General features: G+C 36.8%; 1 long non-coding RNA gene across 2 annotated transcripts in view; it reads left to right on the top strand.

Annotated features, from left to right (window-relative positions):
• The first annotated feature begins 488 nt into the window (after nt 1–488).
• The window catches only part of LOC135153524 (uncharacterized), a 37627-nt gene continuing 14364 nt past the window's right edge, over nt 489–23751 (top strand). Inside the window, exons 1-6 of one of the 2 annotated variants that reach the window (XR_010292921.1) lie at nt 489–594; nt 6745–6913; nt 12896–13121; nt 13593–13769; nt 20379–20603; nt 22044–22215. This is a non-coding gene — a long non-coding RNA (uncharacterized LOC135153524). Of the gene's footprint in view, nt 595–6744; nt 6914–12434; nt 12757–12895; nt 13122–13592; nt 13770–20378; nt 20604–22043; nt 22216–23751 lie in introns of those variants that run through there. The other variant, XR_010292922.1, reaches the window with a different exon arrangement.

The following is a 23751-nucleotide window of genomic DNA, read 5'->3' as shown; positions in this document are numbered from 1 at the left end:
TTTATTGGCTTAGAGGCACTAGCTGGCCTCTATTAGCTAGCTGACTGTTGCTCCGGTAGCTGTCGGAGAAAGTTGTCAGTGCTGACAACTTTCATGAAACTTTCATGAAACGGTCCCCTGGTTATTAAAAAAATTATAACTAGACTATTTTACTTTCAAGAATGACGAACCCGGCAAATGGTCCTGACTAGTTGCCGCATGCACTGGCGTGAAGATGAGGGAGCTAGCCCTCCCTCCCACAAAGCTATATACACCACCAAGAAAAAAAAGGAGAGAAGAAAGAAAATGAAAGGGAATTAAGAATTTTAAAAAATGTCAAAATCTATTTTTTAAAATATAGTGTTACTGAAAGGTGCAATTTTGCTTGTTTTGCTATAACTGGCATCGATCTATTTAGAACATTTGCTGCATTTTCCATACCGGGTCGCTTCAAAAACTGCTTAACGTTTATGTGATTTTTTTTTTCATTTATCGTTTGACGTTTCGGTGACACGTTGGATTTAAAGCGCCGCGCCAGATTTAACTTTATTAGACACTGAGAGTGACAAGTGCAAGAGAATGTTTTCTTTCTTGTAATACGAGGGTAATTCAGAGGTGAGTGTACCGGTAATCTAATGCATATAATTTGATTATACATGAAATAGTAAGTGTGAATTCTCAATAGTTTTCTGTTTCTTCTGTCCGACCATCGCGAGCATGCCATGGCGAGTGCACTAGCTATCCAGGTTAACCCACTCACACGTATTGCGAGGTTAGTATTACTAAGGGCAATCCTGTATTTTAGGGGTTTAAATTATTTTAGGTCGCTAACTTCAGGCGACAGCTCCACGACCGCTGTTAACGGTAGTTCAGTAGTGCGTACCGGGTATGGCGGGCCGTTAATATTATTTCTTCATTCTATAACCCCCCCCCCCCGCCATGACAAGTAACGCTGATTACCGTTGGTTTGATATATACCATTATATTTTATACTCTTCATCCTTCACCCATAAGTGCTCAGATATACCCCCTATTAATTATTATCCCTATTAATGCCCCAAATAATAAAACCCCCTAAAACCAAGGTGTGCTGCATGGGCATGGCATTATATTTCTTCATTGCGTACCCCCCCCCCCCGGCCCGGCCATGACTAGTCCTGGGTCACGTGTACTACTGAACTACCGTCGGTCGTGGAGCCTGAAGTTAGCAACCTAAAATAATTTAAACCCCTAAAATACAGGATTGCCTTACTAAGTATTTAGTATACTAATGAAGTTTTATCCCATGACATGTACGGTATAGTCACGTATTGTATTACCGGACACTATTATGATTCCGGACGCGCATATTACTGCGTTCTAATACAAATTCGTACCGTAAGACTTCCGCAATTCAATTTCACATAGCAATACATAGAACAACAGTAGAGGCGCACGGCCAATATGGGAGACTCTCTCCAATAGGGGAGACAATCTCCCACATTGGAGACTTGCTTTGCAAAAGGACAAAAGAAACAACACCAACAAAAGCATGATTTTTTCCACCCAAAATTTTGTCTCACTGAGGTCAGAAGCCCATTTGTTTTGTGTGTGATTGACAACAAAAATCCTTATCAAAACAAAAGTAGACGGTAAATTTTTAAAGTAGACGGTGAAAAGGGGTAATTTTTCATGAGGAATCTCCTTATCACATTTTTATTTGCCGCCAAGGTAATCCTTTTGCAGCAAATGTAAACAAAGGAAATTGGTCTCCAAAACTGGAGACTGTCTCTGAAATTGGATACCCAAATTCTTTACAAAAGTCTCTGATATTGGAGATAATCTCCCACATTGGAGACAGTCTCCAATATTGGCCGTGCGCCTCTACTGAACAAGATTGCAAAAACAAGGCGAAAAATCCCACTTTTACCTAATTATCTCTAGTCTAAAAATGACAGAAAATGCTTAAAATATCATTATAACATAGTTTTGTATTAACAATTGATATATTTTCTAACGGAAATATGGGCCTGATTTGCCGAATTTCGGTCTCGTCCACTCCTTCGATCGAATGATGAGGTGTGGTGTATTGTGGGTGATCGTCGACGGCTAGTTCTCAAGGTACCCGTGCGCAAGGTTTACCGTGAGTAGAGCCGTCGATCGGCAGCGCATCGATAGAACCTGATGAGCGTCACGATACGAACGCGAGCATATTATTATTGGAAAGTGCCATGGAACTAGCTAACAAGACCAAATAAAATAAGTTATCAAATACGAATTTATTACCAACATCTGCTCAGATTCGATATAAAAAAAGCAAATAATACTTAGAATTTACTCATGATATGTTATAAGAAGAAAAAAATCACAAAAATTTGTTCTTACATCATTATAATCAAGGATATCTTTACCCGTCCGGCGCGGCGCGTCCGGAATCATGTTATTTGTCGCGCACGAAAATAATTGTTTTCCGTGGAGGGGTATGCGGCAAGTGCGATGCAAAGAAAATGGTTGGTAAATATAAAATAATTTTATCATATTCATAATGTTCATAATATTTGGAATAGCAAGTGTGAATTTTTCTTGATTGTATTTCCTCTAGTTGTCATTTTTAAAGCACTGAAATAAAGGTGTCCGGCAATAGGATACACTGCCATACATGATTTAGAGCTAGATCTTTAAAAAGGAAAGTAGAAATCTCGGGGGCGAAAGTTTCAGGGTTTTTTGCGGTACACGCAGATGAATAGGGAGGACTCCCTGGCTTCGTATGAGAGTAACCTTACGTTAGTAAATGATTTTTACTCTCTAACTTTTTTAGAAGCCGCCTGGCTAGGCGGGAGCTCCCTGGGCCGGGTTAACCTCACCCAAGGGTTCATTACATGCCGCCGCGCACAGAAAAATCAAGCCATAGAAGTCGTGTGTTGTGGACCCAAGAAGTGAGATCCCAGCACGCGCGACCCACTAGTTAGAAATCCACTGCCAAATGCGGTTCGTGGTGCGAGGTTAGTATACTAATACTAATACTAACCTCGCAATACGTGTGAGTGGTAATATGCGCGTCCGGAATCATAATAGTGTCCGGTAATACAATACGTGACTATACCGTACATGTCATGGGATAAAACTTCATTTCCGACATTTCTATGCTCTCGTCATGCTCGTTATTTTTAAGCAAGAATTCATTTAAAAAAATGAAAAAAATATTGTGAAAAGACGGAAGAGACTTGCCCGATGTTTACGCTGCCATCTTGTTTCTTATTGTACCAACGTTACGGACGCAAGCGTCGCGTAACGTTGGGGAAGTACAATAACTTATATAACTACAGCGAAACAGCTCCAAACATGCTCGCTGCACATGTAGATAACTGCCTAATTTTAACAGGCCAATTTTGCGGTCAACTTCTTCTTCTTCTTATGTTGGTTTGAGTGGCGATTAGTCATATTTGACTATTGCCGCCATTGACTCTATTAATAAAAAATCTCACTTCTCACATAATGATATTATTACCAATATGAATACATATATGAAATATTATTCTTGTGTATCCTTCTAATATGAAAAAGGATAATTATGGTATGTACAAAAGTTTGCCGTAACTCTTGTCAAAATGGCATATAAACAAATCTTCACCAAAAACAAACAGCTATCTTCAGCTCAGTTCCAACTAGTTGCGCTTGCCCTGCCCTTTTAAAGATGCAATCATACCGGTCAGCACGGTACATTGTGTCGATTTTTCGGACATAAATGCCTAGGTCACCCATGCATAGACGAGGGGGCGCTAGTGTACCTGTGCTTACAGATGGGTTAAACATTAAAATAATTTGTTTCTTTTTTTTAAACAACAACAACAACAAGGCGAAAACACGTGTGGGCTTTGTTAGTTATATGTGCAGAACATATCATTTTGTATATATTATATCATACATTATTATGTACATATGTATTTTTTTTTTCTTTTCACATTACACTTGTACAAGCATATCCTTTCATATTTCTTATAGACAATATAATATAAAAATAGTACATCACTCCTTACTAAAACGTTTCGTTCTTGAAACGAAACGTAAAAATGCTTTCTGTATCCCTGGGTCATCTTTTTTTAAATACTCCATTATTTGTCCTGGCTGTGATTCATTCAATTCTACAAGGAGCATTGATCTTTCAATTATATATTTTGGACAATGTAAAAGATAATGTCTGACAGTTTCTACCTCAGGACATCTATCACAAAACCCTGTTGGATGGCAGTCAGTCCGCAAGCCCCTGTGTTAATGAGCAAATGAGCAAGATTTATCCAAGTCATCTCGTGGCTGAATTCATGTCCCTGCAAAATCTCGTGAATTGTGAGACTTTCTTTCTCAAAGAATTTAACCACTTTCTCCTTGAGTAATATTGATTATTTTTGTACCATGGGCAAGAGTAAATGTTACCCTTTTATATTGGTCATTTCTTTTGAATGAAATATTTTGATAAATAAGTGAATTTTTTACCTGAAAAGATGCATCAAACAGAATTTTCTTCCTGTGTTTTCACTTGCAAATTGTGCAACATTTTGTGTTTTAGGCACCAACATTATTTATATCATCAGAAAGCTCAAACTCTATACTTTCTTACAATGTCACTCTTGATATGTGGCATCTTTTAGATGGGTCAGCAGCCAGTTATATCCATCAAGATGCAAGACGAGATTTCTGAAATTTCTGAGTAACATAAAATCCAGAGTTCTGATTGGCTGAATACTGTTTTCAAAACAAACAGGCGTGGGTAATTTGAAGAGATTACCACATGGTGAATGTGACCTTGCAGAGGCCCAGTGTGGGGAACATTGGAATTTGCGTGGGTGTGTGGTCTATGACCAATCAGAGCGCAGTATTCTTGTTTTTGAGCTGCAAAATGTACTTGGCCCATGAAAAGCTGGCTGCTGACCCATCTAAAATACATCTTCTTATAAAAATTATATCATATTAAAGCTTAGATCTTCAGCTTTATCATGATTTAAAAATCATTTGTGCCTAAACAGAAATTAAGTGTGAAAACAACAACTTTTGTTGCATGAAAAAAAATATTTTGTTTCATGTTTTAGATCTACAGTTTTTCCTATATTACAACATTCTTTTAAAAATCCAAACACATGACCTAAAAGAATGATTCTTCTTCTTTACAAAGATACCAAAAACATGAAATTTGGTCAATATTTAGAGCAGCAATGGCCGAATAAAAAGAGGTGTTTTGGTTCGCACCAAGCTCATTAACTATGCAAAAACCCTCTTGTCATGAATATCACTTGGATAAAAGAAGCTACTTTTTCAGGGCTTGCGGACTGACTGATGGATCCCTAATCTTAGTAGATCCTGGTTAAGACCAGCGACTCCAAAACAGAGACGATGGAGTACAGTTTCCTGTCTCCCTAGATTACATTTATATGTGGATAACACTGATGGTTGCAATTCTTTCAGTGCTGAGTTAGTTTTACTTTTATTCCATCTTTCTTGCCAAACTATCTTACAACTTTTTGAAATAAGTTGCATAATTTCTGATAATGTTATTTTATTATGAATTTCTATTTTGTTTGATAAAGCTTTTTTTGCGCAGGAGTCTGCTATTTCATTTCCTTTTATTCCACAGTGACCAGGGATCCACTCTAAACCTTTATATTTGAGTCTTGTAGTAATAGTCAGAATTTCTGTGATAATAGGATCGTCTTTCCGATTCTGTAAAGATAAAAGTGCACTTAATGAGTCACTGAAAATAACAACACCTGTATATATATCTAAATATTCTATCCATTCCAATGCAAGAATAATCGCAATTAATTCCGCCCTATAGGAGGAGGTAAAATTAGATAACCTTTTTCCTTGGTAAAAGGAAAAATAAGGTACATAGAAAGCGGCTGAACTAATCCCCTTTTCAGGAGCTTTGGATCCATCAGTGTATATATGGAGTTGGTGTGACCATTTTGTATGTATCAATTCCAAACTCAGTTGTTGCAATTGTATTGGATGGTCCGATTTCTTAATTTGTGAACTTAATTCAGTAGATATAACTGTTGGACAAAATAACCAAGGGGGAAAGGCTGAAGAAATAATATTTTCAATACTAATTTCTTTTCCTATCTTGGATTGAAGCCTATAACCAAACGGTTTACTAACGTTCTTACCTTTAAGATAATCGAACTGCCAGCATGGTTTGATACGTATTATTAATGGGTGATTACTATGTCTTTCTATATTTTGTCTATACTTGCTTGATAACATTTGCCTTCTTGAATCTAAAGGGGGTTCTCCCATTTCCACCTGCAGTGAAACTAGCGATGTCAATGGTAGCCCACCAGCACATATTCTGAGTGCTTGATATTGCACCGAGTCTAACAACTTTTTTGTAGTTACTGGAGCACTATCATAAGTTTGACAACCATAATCGAAAATTGATCTAATAATTGCCCTGTAAACCATAAGTAAGGACTTAGATGAACTTCCCCATTTAGTTCCTGTCAGACTTCGCAATATATTTAATTTCCTTTTACTTCTTGAAACTACATTCTCTATATGGGGATGCCAATACAATTTACTATCAAATATCATCCCTAGAAAACGGTGATTATTTTTATAAGTGAGTATACTTCCTTCCAATTTAACTGTTGGAGGGATAACGTTTGTAAGCTTAGTGAAAAACACCGGAACAGTCTTCTCAATAGAAAAATTGAAACCCCAGTCTTTAAACCAGGTACATAATACATCTAGATAAAGTTTGTATCCTTAATCTAATATTCTCTACATTTTTTCCAGAAAACCATATCGCACAATCATCAGCATATATAGATATTGTCACTTCAGGATCAATTGGAATATCTCTCATCATGACATTATATAAAAGGGGACTCAGAACACTCCCCTGGGGAGTCCATTATGGATTTGGAAAGTTCTGGATTCAGTATTTGTAACTCTTACCTGAAAGGTACGTTCTGTTAGATAATTTTCTAAAAAATGTAACATATTTCCTCCTATACCACATTGAGTGAGTTTGTACAGTAACCCATCAATCCAAAGACTGTCATAAGCCTTTTTGACATCCAAAAATACGGCAAGAGTGTGCTCTCTGCAATTAATAGATTTTTGAATGTCATTTTCTAATAAAACAATATTGTCAGTAGTACTACGACCTTTTCTAAAACCGCTAATGAAATTAGGCAATAAGTTATTTTTATCTATGTACCATTGCAATCTATCTTTTATCATACGCTCTATAACTTTGGCAAAACAAGATGTAAGTGATATTGGTCTGTAGGAGATAACATTTTTTTAGTCCTTACCAGATTTCAAGATTGGCACTAAAATTGAGTGTTTTAGAGGACTCGGGATATCCCCCGAATCCCATATTCTATTAGTAATGTTCAACATAATTTCTTTTGTACTTTTTGGCATATTTTCATATACAATGTATGGAATGTTATCTTTTCCCGGAGCAGCAAATTTAGTAGATTTAACTGCTTTCTCAAATTCATTCATCGAGAAAGGTTCATTAATAACATGTTCATTTTGGTAGAAAGAATTTTGTACTTCCTTAGTTAATGTTTTATTAAAATCTTCATTTTTCTGTCCTACGGATTGGAAATAAGTTCCAAAAATCTCTACTCTCTCTGGTAAGGACGTAATGGCTTTACCTTTCTCAATCAAAATAGGCATATTTTGTGATTTTTTGACAGGTACGCCATTTAAACGTTTTATACATGACCATATCTTTGTCTCTGGCATGAATCTGTCTAATCTTCTGCAAAAAGCTTGCCAATATTCTCTTTCCGCTTTCCGGAGAACTCGTTGGGCTTCTGCCTTCTTTTTTTTGTATTCGTTAATTCTATCAAGTGTGATTTTTCTTGATAGATAGTTTCTTATTCTATTTCTTTCTTTAATCTTTTCAGTACATTCCTTGTTCCACCATGGGACAGGATTTTTTCCCGCCTTTCTTTTTTTCGGGATTGCTTCATAAATACATTCTTTCAAGCGTTCCATAAATGAATAAAAAATGTTCTTAATATCATCGTCAGATTTAATTATTTCATCTTTTATGATATTTTTACACTTGTATACAAATATGGGCCAGTAAACATTCTTAAAAGAGATATGGTCATTAGACATGTTATTATCATTGACCTGGTTACTTGGATTTTTTTGATATTTTTCTTTCTTTCCAAGTGTTATTTGAACATTAATTGGAAAGTGATCACTCCCAAAAGAATCTTCCATAACCTTCCATATTGCCTTACCGGCCAATGATGGGGAGGACATACTTAAATCTAAGCACGAAAGCTTTCCAGTACAAGGATCAAGTCTAGTTCCTGTTTTATCATTCAATACAATTAAATTATTCTCATATATAAATTGCTCAATGGCTTGTCCATTTCTGTCAGTTTTTTCACTACCCCAGAGGGTACTATGAGCGTTGAAATCACCTAAGATTATCAGGTTATCTTTTTCATTAAAATTCTTCAGTAATGTGTTTAAAATTGCATCGTTTAATCTTTTGCATGGATTATAAAAGTTGATGATAGATATTTTTTTATTGGCGACATATATGTTAACTTGTTGTAATTCTAGACTTGAATCATTGATTGGATCTTCGTACTTAATTCTATCGTGAATATATATTGCACAACCCCCTCTCCGATGACCTTCCCTATTTCTTAGAAGGCATGTATAATTTGGAATACAAAGTGAACTATTAGTATTATCATAAAACCATGTTTCTTGAACACAAATTAAATCATATTCTTTATTTGTTTTTAAATGATTAAGAAGCTCGTGTCCATGCCCTAATAAGCCCTGGGAATTCCACTGAAGAATGGAAAGAAGGGCAAGAAAGCGTTAGTTCCTGCGTTGTTGAGTTAGGATCTCCTTTTTTTGTTGCCGCAATCTTCTTGCAGCAGTCAAAATTGAAGCATTTATTTCTTCTTCTTCTCTCCCTTCAGTTAATGACATAATTAATTGACATATAAATACAACAATTTGCTCATCACTGGCTAAACTTATGAAATTTGGTGTGGTGTTCTTTGCTGATGTACCGGCTGACATGGTAGCCTGATCTGTAACTATAGGTGGTGGTGTATCCCGTTGTTGGGTGTTGATAGGAAAGTTGGTCTCCATGGGTAGTTCGCTAGGAACCGTTGTTACCTGTGGATTTGTAGCTTTACTCTGATTATCTGTGATATTGGTTTTTACTCTAAACTTAGGTACAGGTTGGGAAAATTCCACAGCATCTTTAGTGACTGTCTGGGTGACCTTTTTTTCACTTTGAGTTTTCCAGACCTGGGATGCTTCAGCATATGTTAGCTTTTTTGTTATCTTTATTTCTTGTACTTCTTTTGCCTTTTTTGCCTGCTGGCATCCTTTAAACGCTGCGGAGTGTTCTCCTCCACAGTTGGCACAAATTGGTGTCAATTTCTTCTGGCATTGATCAAAGTTATGATGATCTCCGCATCTAACACACCTAATCTGTGATCTGCATATATCAGCAGTGTGACCATACCTTTGACATTTAAAACACCTGGCTACAGGAGGGATATACGGTTTAACTGTAAACATCTGGTAGCCTAGATTGATATTTTGAGGGAGATCTGCACGACTAAAAGTAAGAATCACACTCCTCAAAGGAATAAATGTAGGCTGATTATTATCAGCACCCTTTTTTTCTTTGTCATTTTTGTTTCTCTGGTCTTTCTTTACTATTCGTTTTACTGCTGTTACTTTCTGGTCTCTCAATTCTACAAGAATATCCTCTTCTGATGTTTCAGTTGGGACACCATATATCACTCCTTTAATTCCTGACCTACTTGCCGTGACCTTTACTTGTATATTACCTATGTTTTGAATCTGTAAGATAGATTTCATCTGCTTTAAGTTGATACATTTTACCAGCAACCCAGTGCTAATGGGTTTAATAAACTCTACTGGTTGTGAACTCACATCTTTGATCGATTTCTTTACTTTTAACGGATCAATATTCCTTAAATTCAATTTCTTCTGTCTGTCTATCGGTGCTATAAATAGCTTGAAATCAGTCAATCCTTTAGTTGAGGTAAAACCTGGAGTGCGATAAGAATTTGAGTCTGAATCTGACAATGAGTTTTGATTTATGTTTTCAATTCCGATATCGTCACTCTTTTCTCTTTTCCTTTTTTCTGGTTGGAACGAAGTGCTTTTTTTTCGACGTGGTCTTTGTATCATCCAAATATCTTCGTCTGTGCTGGTTATTGTATGGTCCGGCTTTGATGCCGCCGGCCCAGTCGCCATGATTGGCCTTTGATAAAAGGGCGGGAAATTTGAATGTTAGTACATACGTACGGTGCGACCTATGGAGATAAAGTGAGTGTGAAGTGCTTAAAAAGCCCACAAAATGCTCGCTTACCCTGTCAATTGACCATAGGAAGGATGTTCCAAATGTACAATTTAGTCTTGCAAAATCAAGGCTAAAAGAATAACAGCGCGGTATTGGTAATTTAAAAAAATTTAGAGAAAGTGAGTTCCACGTCCTATTGCCACGTCGACCAAATTAACGAAAAAAACGAAATTTCATGGTATCTTCAAATTATACCTTCTGAACTAAACCAAAAGAAATACATATGAAAAAATACATGTTAAACGAAACAGTTACAGTCCTCATTTTAAGTAAATTGGAAGAACTTTTTTATCTAAACATGCAGAGTATACTATAGCGTGGACCTGTCAACCGGATTTTGCACACGAGGTCAACGAAAATGGTGTTTAAGGTCAAGTCCACCCCAGAAAAAGTTGATGTGAATAAATAGAGAAAAATCATACTAGCATAATGCTGAAATTTCATCAAAATCGGATGTAAAATACGAAAGTTATGACATTTAAAATTTCGTTTATTTTCACAAAACAGTGATATGCACAATTCAGTGACATGCAAATGAGACAGTCGATGATGACCCTCACTCACTATTTCTTTTGTTTTTTAGTGTTTGAATTATACAATACTTCATTGTTTAAAGATTTGGCAATTAGGACCAACTTGACTAAACCATATAGTGTCAAACAATACTAATTCCACATGTTCGGAGAGGAATTAATCGTTGTTTTACTTTTAAAAATGAGGAGAAAAGTAGAATATTTCATATTTCAAGTGATAAAATACAAAAGAAATAGTAAGTGGATGACGTCATCAGTCTCCTCATTTGCATACCGACCAGGATGTGCATATAACTGTTTTGTGAAATTAAGCGAAACTTTAAAATGTCATAACTTTCTTATTTTACATCCAATTTTGATTAAATTTTCAGTGTTTTGCTTGTTGGATTTTTCTCATTTTATTCAAATCAACTTTTTGTTGGGTTGGACTTGTCCTTTAAGCATCCATGTCAATGTTTTCAGAAGCATGTTTGGAGGCTCATAAATCCAAAATTCAATTAGCTTAGAACCAAATATTATGCACATATGGACTTTCATATACCGGTACTCAACAGAATGACAAAATATTGACCCAAGAGTGTATGTGGTTTTCTTGTAGGGCTCCCTCAAAGTTGGATTTTTTCAAAAGATGCCAAGTTCAAGGTCACATATCACCCCCTGTCCCATCAAGGAGGGGGATCAATTTCTGTGTTTTGATAGACATTTACCCATATTTCCAAGTGTTACTTGAGAAATTTTTCTACCATAAAGTTTAGTGGCTGATTTGCGCATTCTAAAATGGTCGTAAACGCCCCAAACTTAATGTTAAATGACACATTCATGTACATGCTTTTCAACACTTTTCAAAGTGTGATAACTCAAAAATGAAGGGCCAAAAGACAGTGATATCTTCTGTGATGATAGACTGTAAGTAGTATTAAAAGGATATATTTTCAGTAATAGTTTGTATTATTGGTACTGACCCTAAAATTCAATAAAAACAATAAAATGGTTAATTTTCCAGAATCATATGTCATTCAAGTGTGTTTACATTAACTTTCAAATGGGTGTCATTTCAATACTAAGGGTGAGTTTAAGCCAAAAATTGAAAGACGTGTTCTACATTTGTTCTACTTTAAGCAACATCATATGGCATAAGTAAACCTGAAAGGGCCAGGGTGAAGTGGATACTTAGAAAAAAGACCCTTGTGGCCGGGGTCCAAGATGCTCTCTGGTGCAATAACAGTTTCATATGGAACACAGGCAAAATTAGAAAAGATTTCAAAATACAGCGAGAGTCAATAGTAATGACAACAAAATTGTAGTCCTTTGTTAAAAGGAATGTAGATTGTACCTGCAATGACCTAAGTCAATTTTAACACATACCTAGAATTGAAGAGACGGATAATGTTTTGTAGTAGGCCTATCAATATTTTTTTTTTTTTAGTCAGAGTAGATTGGCCAACAGGCCCAACACATTGGCCTTGTGCTCGATTGCGGCAAAATGAATGCATACTTGTCTGTCCATTCTTCATGGAAAACACATTTTCCGCATCCACCATTCTTTTATTTGCAGAATTTGATGCCATCTTGACCTGGCTAACAATTAATGATGACTAATGTACCCCTGAGAAAATCTGCAGAACTGAACCGGCAATTAAGCTTATGTTTTAACCAAATGGACTATGACCCCAACATGTAGGTTAGGCCTACCGATCGTACAGCCAAGATGATGCACAGACACTTGTTATTAAAGGTCATTGATGTAGGGAAAGTACAGCATCATTGGGGAAAAGAACTTCACTTTGCCTGACTCCTTGAAGAACAGGAACGGAGGAACCAACTTCATGCTTCCAGAATACCTTGCATGAGCAGCTGTTGTAAAATTCAACTATGGTATGTAGTGACTGTAGTTTCATGATGACAAATGTTTTTTCCAAGTTAAACTATTTGTTTTCTCCTTGTGTACACTCTCAATACAACTATCTTAAGCAAGGGACATAATATCAAATTTGGCATTGTATCGTGTGTGCAGGAATATCAGAGATTCAACAAGAAGACTTCTGGGGCCCCGGAGAGGCGCAAGACAACACACAAGGAGGAAGATCATCCAAGCTAGGCAGTTCCTTACGAAGCAAGCTACAGACCACTTTCCAACCTCACCAGTCATTCCTGTGTATGCAGAGAATCCTTGGAACCAATTACCATGTGCTCTGAAGAATGTGTTATATCTTTGCCGCCAAGGAATTCGTCAATGAGAGGTAAGTTGAGTTTAACTGTAAATAGATTGGCTGCTACTGAGAAATTGAGAAACTTGGCAGGGGGTGGAGGAATCCTTGATGGCCAATGGTCTTCAGCTCTTGGCCGCTGACTGTGCCATACAAACTATAATTCTGTATTTTATAATAAGTTTTGTAATTCTTCCTCCAGAATCTGATTTTTGTCTCACCTGAATATCAGAGTAAGATAATAGATACCACTTTTCTTTTCAGCAGCGTGAACATCAACCTTAAACAAGGTTAAGGTTTTGAACTTGGACTTAAGGGTAATCAAGTTCCTCTGATCACTTGGAACGAGTTTCAGGTCATATATTCAATGTCAAATTTGAAAAAAATATTTCCTGATTCCTTTCTTTCAAGTTTGGCTTCCCTTTATGAGATTATTTTCCACCCAGAGAATCTTTGTTTACAGTTGTACATAGTATCAAGTTTGGCATTGTATCATATGTGCAGGAATATCGGTGATTCAACTAAAATACTTCTGGGACCCAGTAGAGGAGCAAGACAACACACAAGGAGTGAGATCATCCAAGCTAGGCTGTTCCTTACGAAGCAAGAGCTCTACAGACCACTTTCAAGTCTCACACATCATTCCTGTGCATGCAGAGAATCTCTGGAATTAATTAATAGGTAAATAAACAAATAAAGAAAGAATGAATACTCACTTATAAAAGGAATATATTCGTTAATTTGAATCAATGAGTGATCAGCAAATAATCTCTTTGGCCTCTTCCAGCGCCTTTTCTTGGGGCACCTTTAATTTGATTCCAAACTCTTCAAGTTCTTGTAGTACTCCGGATCCCTCCATATTTACAACGTGAACTTTGTTTCTGACGTCGATGTCGACTCTTGATAATATTGACCTAGATTCTACATTTATGTTTGTTCATATATAGATTGAGAAAGACATAATTTTAAAGAAATTAATTTTTCTTTAAATAATGTATTTTTTCTATGTTAAATGCAAGCAAAATCGATATCCAGTATTGAAATACCGAAATCACGATTTAATTGAAAAGCAAGTTTGTGATTCGCCTGAAGTTTCCCTATCTCTTCTTGTAATGCATATTCATTAAACCTGAACAGTGACGACATCTTATAAATATTCATGTGCGCATGCGCAGACATCTTTTTCGTTTCTTTCAACATGGCGATTCGGACAAAATCCGAAAATTGATCCTCTATTGAATGATTCCATTGAATTCTCGTAATATAAGGACAATATATCTTGAACCCAGTTTGTTTAGGTAAAGTCAATCCTAACTCGTATTTTAGGTTTCTTTTTATCATCCGTGTTTTATCATTATCATTATTATTTATTTGGCAAATAATATACAAAAATACATATCAGTGTAAACAATACAAAATAAGAAATATCAACCATTGGAACGCCGGGGCCAGAAAAAGTTAACTTAATTACTGTGGCATGAAGCCTCCTGTCCAAATTCCAATGGTTGATTTACGATGTATATTAATAACTAAACAATAATAAAATACTTATAATTATAAAGGGGTGTGGCATGCGATTAATAAGATATATAAATAAATGTAGTTACTTGTAACTGAAAATGAGTGGAAATGACGGGGAAAGAGAAGAAAGCTGAAGGTGACAAAGAGAAAGGAAAGGAGAGAGTGGGAGAGAGAGAGAGAGAGAGGGGTGGAAAAGGAAAAGAAAAAGTGACACAGGCAAAGGAATTGTGAATGCACCCAAAATGGTACAATAATACTTAAAATAAGACTTAACTTCTAAGGGATTAACACTAAACAACTCGCTTAAATCGGGCGCTGGCGGAGGTAACGCCCAAGCACTACAAGCCATCTCGATAAGGAAGTCTCGACCACCCCCGTGCGCAAGGACTCGGGGAGCTCATCCCAGTAACGGGGAAATGCATTGATTGCCAAACCATGCAACCGCTGAGTCCGCGCACGGAGGTGGATGAACCTTACTTCATCAGTTTGGCGAGTATTTACCGAAATGGCATGCCAAACAGTAGTACATTCAATTACACGGAACAATGACTTCACAACATAAGAGATAAGGCAATATTTACGGCGAGAATGTAGACATTGCCAATTTAAGAGCTGCAGTCGGTCGTCATAATGGTCATCATAATTGTTTTGGTAATTTCGAGATTATTCTAGTGCATCGGTGCACTTCGATGGGAATGAGTGGTGTCATTCAGGACCTCGACACTGCCTGAAGACGACGTGTCGAGGTCCCCGGGGCAACATCACTCCTAACAGGGGAATCTGGCTGGATGGTGACTACATCTCCCATGCTTCGATTTTCGAGATCACTGGAGCGTTTGGGAATATTATTCCTATTTAGGTTGACTGCTCTCTCTATTCCCACTACCTTCTTGGATAAGAGGAGGATGGATATCTTGAATTTTTACTGTATGCAGTTTCTCAGAGGAAAAGAGGAAAAGTCTTCTGTTTCTTTTACCACAGTACCAGGAATCTAGGCATGTGTAATGATTTCATTTCTTGGTTGCATTCCTTCTGCATCATGTTCATGTTGTTGCTTGTTTGCAGCACCTTCACTGCCTCTTCCTCTTGTTTTACATTGTTCTTCTCATGTCCAATAGGTTCTCGTTTTGTAGTTAACAGCTGCTCTATTAGAAAAATGCTCCAAATACCAACAATAATCTTTTAGTATCTCCTTGACTTTTATTATGAAATCATCTCTAAAAACTTCAAGAGAGATGCAGGATGCTAAATAATGATCAGATGTCTCTTCTTCAAGCTTTCAGAGGGAACAAAGAGAGTTCACACTCTTTCCAATCTTGCATCTCATTGCCTATACTAGATAGGCCTTTTTCCCAGAAATGAGCTGTGCTCTATATAGCAATGCTTGTCTCAAGCCATCCTGGACTGGACTTTCCCCTCCAATACTTCAGGGATGACTTCTGGGAGATTCCTCTGTCCACCTGTTCTCTCAAAGCGGCATGAACTTTACCTTTTACCCACTCACACTATTGCGAGGTTAGTATGCTATACTAACCTCGCAGCTACCACTGCTCTGAAGATGTTGATTAAGTACAATGATGGCACTCTTTGAGAGGTTGATCTTGTACTTCCACTCCTGGGTATACTGAAATGTGATGTTCAGCATCTGTTGTAGTTCCATAGGCTCATTGCTATTAAGGAGTGCAATATCATCAGCAAATACTATGACCTCAACATATACAAGTAGGTTACTGATCGTACAGCCAAGATGATGCTCAGACGTTGATAAGGTTGTTGATGTAGGGAGTTTACAGCATGATGGGGAAAAGTACTTCCCTTTGCCTGACTCCTTGAAGAACAGGAACGGAAGAACCTACTTCATGCTTGCAGAATACCTTGCATGAGCAGCTGTTGTAAAATTCAGCTATGGTATGTAGTATGTATGTATCCAGTCTAATTTCATGTGGACAAATATAACCAGTAAGACAAGTAACTGATGTTGCAATTTCCAGAGTTACCAGTTGAAATTCTACTGGTCAAACTGGTCCAGTTTACACTGGTTCTTCTTCGTGATTTATTATTTTCTCCATTATCTTGTGGTGGAGGGCAAAGCACATGCTTTTTACATAACCCATAGGAAGAATCACTAAACTATCTTTTCCACTTTTGGCCTCTTCCAGCGCCTTTTCTTGGGGCGCCTTTAATTTGATTCCAAACTCTTCTTCAAGTTCTTGTTGTACTCCAGATCCCTCCATATTTACAACGTCAACTTTGTTTCTGACGTCGATGTCGATAATATTGACCTAGATTCTACATCTCTAATGAAAAAAATGTATTTTGTAAAGGCATAATTATGTTTGTTCATATATAGATTGAGATAAATATAATTTTAAAGAAATTAATTTTTCTTTAAATAATGTATTTTTTCTATGTTAAATGAAAGCAAAATTGATATCCAAGTATTGAAATACCTAACTCGCAATTCAATTGAAAAGCAAGTTTGAGATTCGCCTGAAGGTTCTTCTTCGTGATTTATTATTTTCTCCATTATCTTGTGATGGAGGGCAAAGCACATGCTTTTTCCATAACCCGTAGGAAGAATCACTAAACTATCTTTTCCTCTTTTGGCCTCTTCCAGCGCCTTTTCTTGGGGCGCCTTTAATTTGATTCCAAACTCTTCTTCAAGTTCTTGTTGTACTCCAGATCCCTCCATATTTACAACGTCAACTTTGTTTCTGACGTCGATGTCGATAATATTGACCTAGATTCTACATCTCTAATGAAAAAAATGTATTTTGTAAAGGCATAATTATGTTTGTTCATATATAGATTGAGATAAATATAATTTTAAAGAAATTAATTTTTCTTTAAATAATGTATTTTTTCTATGTTAAATGAAAGCAAAATTGATATCCAAGTATTGAAATACCTAACTCGCAATTCAATTGAAAAGCAAGTTTGAGATTCGCCTGAAGGTTCTTCTTCAAGATTTATTACTTTCTCCATTATCTTGTGGTGGAGGGCAAAGCACATGCTTTTTCCATAACCCGTAGGAAGAATCACTAAACTATCATTTCCTCTTTTGGCCTCTTCCAGCGCCTTTTCTTGGGGCACCTTTAATTTGATTCCAAACTCTTCTTCAAGTTCTTGTAGTACTCCGGATCCCTCCATATTTACACCGTGAACTTTGTTTCTGACGTCGATGTCGATAATATTGATAATATTGACCTAGATTCCGCAACTCTAATTAAAAAAATGTATTTTGTAAATGCATAGTTATTTTTGTTCATATATAGATTGAGATAAATATAATTTTAAAGAAATTAATTTTTCTTTAAATAATGTATTTTTTCTATGTTAAATGAAAGCAAAATTGATATCCAAGTATTGAAATACCTAACTCGCAATTCAATTGAAAAGCAAGTTTGAGATTCGCCTGAAGGTTCTTCTTCGTGATTTATTACTTTCTCCATTATCTTGTGGTGGAGGGCAAAGCACATGCTTTTTCCATAACCCGTAGGAAGAATCACTAAACTATCATTTCCTCTTTTGGCCTCTTCCAGCGCCTTTTCTTGGGGCACCTTTAATTTGATTCCAAACTCTTCTTCAAGTTCTTGTAGTACTCCGGATCCCTCCATATTTACACCGTGAACTTTGTTTCTGACGTCGATGTCGATAATATTGATAATATTGACCTAGATTCCGCAACTCTAATTAAAAAAATGTATTTTGTAAATGCATAGTTATTTTTGTTCATATATAGATTGAGATAAATATAGTTTTAAAGAAATTAATTTTTCTTTAAATAATGTATTTTTTCTATGTTAAATGCAAGCAAAATAGATATCCAGTATTGAAATACCTAAATCACGATTTAATTGAAAAGCAAGTTTGTGATTCGCCCTAAGTTTTCTTTATTCTTGTAATGCATATTCATTAAACCTTAGCAGTGATGACATCTTATAAATATTCATGTGCGCATGCGCAGACATCTTTTTCATTTCCTTCAACATGGCGATTCGGACAAAATCCGAAAATTGATCCTCTATTGAACAATCCCATCGAACTCTCGTATTATAAGGAGAACATATCTTGAACCCAGTTTGTTTAGGTAAGGTCAATCCTTAACTATTGTATTTTGGGTTTCTTTTTATTTTCCATGTTTTGGTAATTTCCAGATTATTCTAGTGCATCGATGCACTTTGGTGGGAATGAGTGATGGCATTCAGGACCTCGACACTGTCTGAAGATGTGTCAAGGTCCCTGGGGCAACATCACTCCTAACGGGAATCTGGCTTGATGGTGACTACATCTCCCATGCTTTGATTTTCGAGATCACTGGAGCGTTTGGGATTTTATTCCTATTTAGGTTGACTGCTCTTTCTATTCCGATTACCTCCTTGGATAAGAGGAGAATGGATATCTTGATTTGTTACTGCATGCAGTTTCTCAGAGGCAAAGTCTTCTGTTTCTTTTGCCACAGTACCAAGAATCTGGGCATGTGTTATGATTGCATTTCCTGGTTGCATTTCTTCTGAATCGTGTTCAGGTTGTTGCTTGTTTGCAGCACCTTCACTTGCCTCATGCTCTTGATTCACATTGCTCTGCTCGTTCTATAGTTAACAGCTACTCTATTTATAAAAATGCTCCAAATACCAACAATAATCTTTTACTATCTCGTTGACATTGAGTATGAAATCATCTCTAAAAACTTCAAGAAAGATGCAGGATGCTATAAAATGATCAGGTGTCTCGTCTCTAAGCTTTCAGAGGGGGACAAAAGGGAGTTCACACTCTTTCCAATCCTGCATCTTCTTGCCTATACTAGATAGGCCTACTTGTATGTCCCAGAAAGGAGCTGTGCTCTATATACAGTAGCAATGCTTGTCTCAAGCCATCCTGGACTGGACCGGAAGGATAGAGTACCTCCACCTTGAGCTCAGACTTTCCCCTCCAATACTTCAGGGATGATTTCTGGGAGATTCCTCTGTCCACCTGTTCTCTCAAAGCAGCATGAACTTTACCTTTTACCCACTCATACTATTGCGAGGTTAGTATGCTATACTAACCTCGCAGTTACCACTGCTTTGAAGATGTTGATTATGTTAAGAACCCACTGCACTATTCACGTTATTGCACGTTAAGAACCCACTGCACTATTCGTATAAGAGTAGGGGGAAACCCCGGTGTAGTGGTCCACCTGCATTCCTCCCAATCAGTTATATCGGGAGGAGAGACCTGAGGGTCATAGTGATTCAGTTCGCTTTTCGCCTCCCAGGCACAGGTGACGCCAAACAAATAATAATAATAATAAAGTACAATGATGGCACTCTTTGAGGGGTTGATCTTGTACTTCCACTCCTGGATATACTGAAATGTGATGTTCAGCATCTGTTGTCGTTCCATAGGCTCATTGCTATTAGGGAGTGCAATATCATCAGCAAAGACTATGACCCCAACATATACATGTAGGTTACTGTTCGTACAGCCAAGATTACGCTCGGATGCTTGATGAAGTTATTGATGTAGGGAAAGTACAGCATCATGGGGACTAGTACTCCCCTTGGCCTGACTCCTTGAAGAACAGGAAAGGAGGAACCTACTTCATGCTTCCAGAATACCTTGCATGAGCAGCTGTTGTAAAATTCAGCTATGGTATGTAGTAGCTGTAGTTTCATGGCAAACGTTTTTCCAAGTTAAACTATTTGTTTTCTCCTTGTGTACACTCTCAATGCAACCATCTTAAGCAAGGGACATAATATCAAATTTGGCATTGTATCGTGTGTGCAGGAATATCAGGGATTCAACTAAAATACTTCTGGGGGCCAGAGGAGCACATGACAACACACGAGGAGGGAGATCACCCAAGCTAGGTTGTTCCTTATGAAGCAAGCTTCAGACCGCTTTTCAATCTCACACATCATTCCTGTGCATGCAGAGAATCTCTGGAACCAATCACCATGTGCCTTGTACAATGTGTAATATCTTTGCCCCTAAGGAATTTGTCAATGAGAGGTATGTTGAGTTAGATATAAATAGATTGGCTGCTACTGAGAAATTTAGGAATGGGGGGGGGGTGGAGGAATCCTTGATGGCGCATGGCCTTCAGCTCTTGGCCACTGACTGTGCCATACAAACTATAATTCTGTATTTTATAATAAGTTTTGTAATTCTTCCTCCAAAATCTGATTTTTGTCTCACCTGAATATCAGAGCAAGATATTAGATGCCACTTTTCTGTCAGCTGCCTCAACATCAATCTTAAACAAGGTTAAGATTTTTAACTTGGACTTAAGGGTAATCAAGGGTCACTGATCATTCGAAATGGGTTTCAGGTCATATGTTTAAGGTTAAATATCATTTAAGTTTAACTTTGAAATACAAATATTACCTGATTCCTTTCTTCTAACTTTTTTCTACCCATTATGAGATTATGATCTACCCTAAGAATCTTTGTTTATACAGTTGTCAAGTTTGGCATTGTTTTATATGGGCAGGAATATCAGATATTCAACTAGAATACTTCTGGGCGCAAGAGTCGCGCAATATTTTCACTGCGCAATTTTTTTGGCCGCGCTGCTCGCTGACTTTTTACTTTTAAGTCTTGCACAACTTTTGAGACCAATTTTGTGTCACCCGGGTACGCAGTTCCGAAATTACGCAACGTTATGTAAGTGCATGTCAGACCAAAAATTGCAAAAAAACGTGATTTCGTGTACAAAATCAATGTAATTTGTGTTTTCAATCATAAATGTATCATTATTTTTAGTTTTGCTGATCTAAATCTATGTATTTTATGCTGTTTATGATCTTAGAAGAGTTCCCAACGAATTTCATTGAAAAAACAATGAAAAACAAAGGGTTAAAAAAACAATGAAATACATAAGAAATTGCAAAAAACAATATAATACATAAGAAATTGATCTGATATCAATTTTTTTTCATGTAAACTTGCTAAGAACACCACAAAGAGTTTCTATGACAAAAATTAGAACATTTGGAGCTTTATTTATGAAGTTAGACGATTAAGTATGATTTCGCATACTAATTACACATAAATTAGCATAATTACTTAAAAAACAATTTGCATGAAATAAATTACCGTACAATTTTGTAGATTATATCCCAGACAACCTGCATGCCAATTTTCACGGCGATCGCGCGGTCGATGGCCGAGATCTCAAGGGGGGCCTGGGAGGCCCCCCCCCCCCGGCCATATGAACTCTCAAAATACCCCGACCTAGATAGGGTTAAGGGTAATCAAGTTCCTCTGATCACTTGGTACGAGTTTCAGGTCATATGTTCAAGGTTAAATATCATTTCAGTTTAACTTTGAAATACAAATTTGTCCTGATTCCTTTCTTTTAACTTTTTGCTACCCAGTATGAGATTATTATCTAACCTAAGAATCTTTGTTTATACAGTTGTCAAGTTTGGCATTGTTTTATATGTGCAGGAGTATCAGAGATTCAACTGAAAACATCTAGGACCCCGGGGAGGTGCAAGACAACACACAAAGAGGGAGATCACCCAAGCTAGGCTCTTCCTTACGAAGCAAGCTACAGACCACTTTCAAGTCTCACACATCATTCCTGTGCATGCAGAGAATATCTGGAATTAATTGATAGGTACATGTACATAAACAAATAAAGAAAAGAATGAATACTCACATATAAAAAATATATTCGTTAATTTGAATCAATGAGTGATCAGCAAATAATCTCTTTAAATAAAGAAAAACTGTTATACAAATAAGAACACCATTTTGACGCCTGTATCCAGTCTCATTTCAAGTGGACAAATATAACCAGTAAGACAAGTAACCGATGTTGCTATTTCCAGAGTTACCAGTTGAAATTCTACTGGTCAAACTGGTCCAGTTTACACTGGTTCTTCTTTGTGATTTATTACTTTCTCCATTATCTTGTGGTGGAGGGCAAAGCACATGCTTTTTACATAACCCATAGGAAGAATCACTAAACTATCTTTTCCACTTTTGGCCTCTTCTAGCGCCTTTTCTTGGGGCACCTTTAATTTGATTCCAAACTCTTCTTCAAGTTCTTGTAGTACTCCGGATCCCTCCATATTTACAACGTGAACTTTGTTTCTGACGTCGATGTCGACTCTTGATAATATTCAACTAGATTCTACATCTCTAATTTAAAAAATTGTATGTTGTAAATGCATAGTTATGTTTGTTCATATATATAGATTGAGATAAATATAATTTTAAAGAAATTTATTTTTCTTTAAATAATGTATTTTTTCTATGTTAAATGCAAGCAAAAACGATATCCAATATTGAAATACCTAAATCGCGATTTAATTTAAAAGCAAGTTTGTGATTCGCCTGAAGTTTTCTTATCTCTTCTTGTAATGCATATTCATTAAACCTTAACAGTGACGACATCTTATAAATATTCATGTGCGCATGTGCAGACATCTTTTTCATTTCTTTCAACATGGCAATTTTGGACAAAATCCAAAAATTTATCCTCTATTGAACAATTCCATTTAATTCTCGTAATATAAGGAGAACATATCTTGAACCCAGTTTGTTTAGGTAAGGTCAATCCTAACTGTCATATTTGGGGTTTCTTTTTATTATCCATGTTTTGGTAATTTCGAGATTATTCTAGTGCATCGATGCACTTTGTTGGGAATGAGTGGTGGCATTCAGGACCTTGACACTGTCTGAAGACGACGTGTCGAGGTCCCCGGGGCAACATCACTCCTAACAGGGGAATCTGGCTGAATGGTGACTACATCTCCCATGCTTCGATTTTCAAGGTCGCTGGAGCGTTTGGGAATGTTATTCCTATTTAGGTTGACTGCTCTTTCTATTCCCATTACCTCCTTGGATAAGAGGAGGATGGATATCTTGATTTGTTACTGCATGCAGTTTCTCAGAGGAAAAGTCTTCTGTTTCTTTTACCACATTACCATGAATCTGGGCATGTGTTATGATTGCATTTCCTGGTTGCATTCCTTCTGCATCATGTTCAGGTTGTTGCTTGTTTGCAGCACCTTCACTTGCCTCTTCCTCTTGTTTTACATTGCTCTTCTCATGTCCGATAGGTTCTCGTTTTGTAGTTAACAGCTGCTCTATTATAAAAATGCTCCAAATACCAATAATCTTTTAGCATCTCCTTGACTTTCAGTAT

Source organism: Lytechinus pictus, chromosome 3 (assembly GCF_037042905.1).
Source record: "Lytechinus pictus isolate F3 Inbred chromosome 3, Lp3.0, whole genome shotgun sequence".
Classification (NCBI taxonomy): Eukaryota; Metazoa; Echinodermata; class Echinoidea; order Temnopleuroida; family Toxopneustidae; genus Lytechinus; species Lytechinus pictus.
Note: the sequence above shows the minus strand (reverse complement) of the source record. Positions and strands in the feature narration are given on the sequence as shown.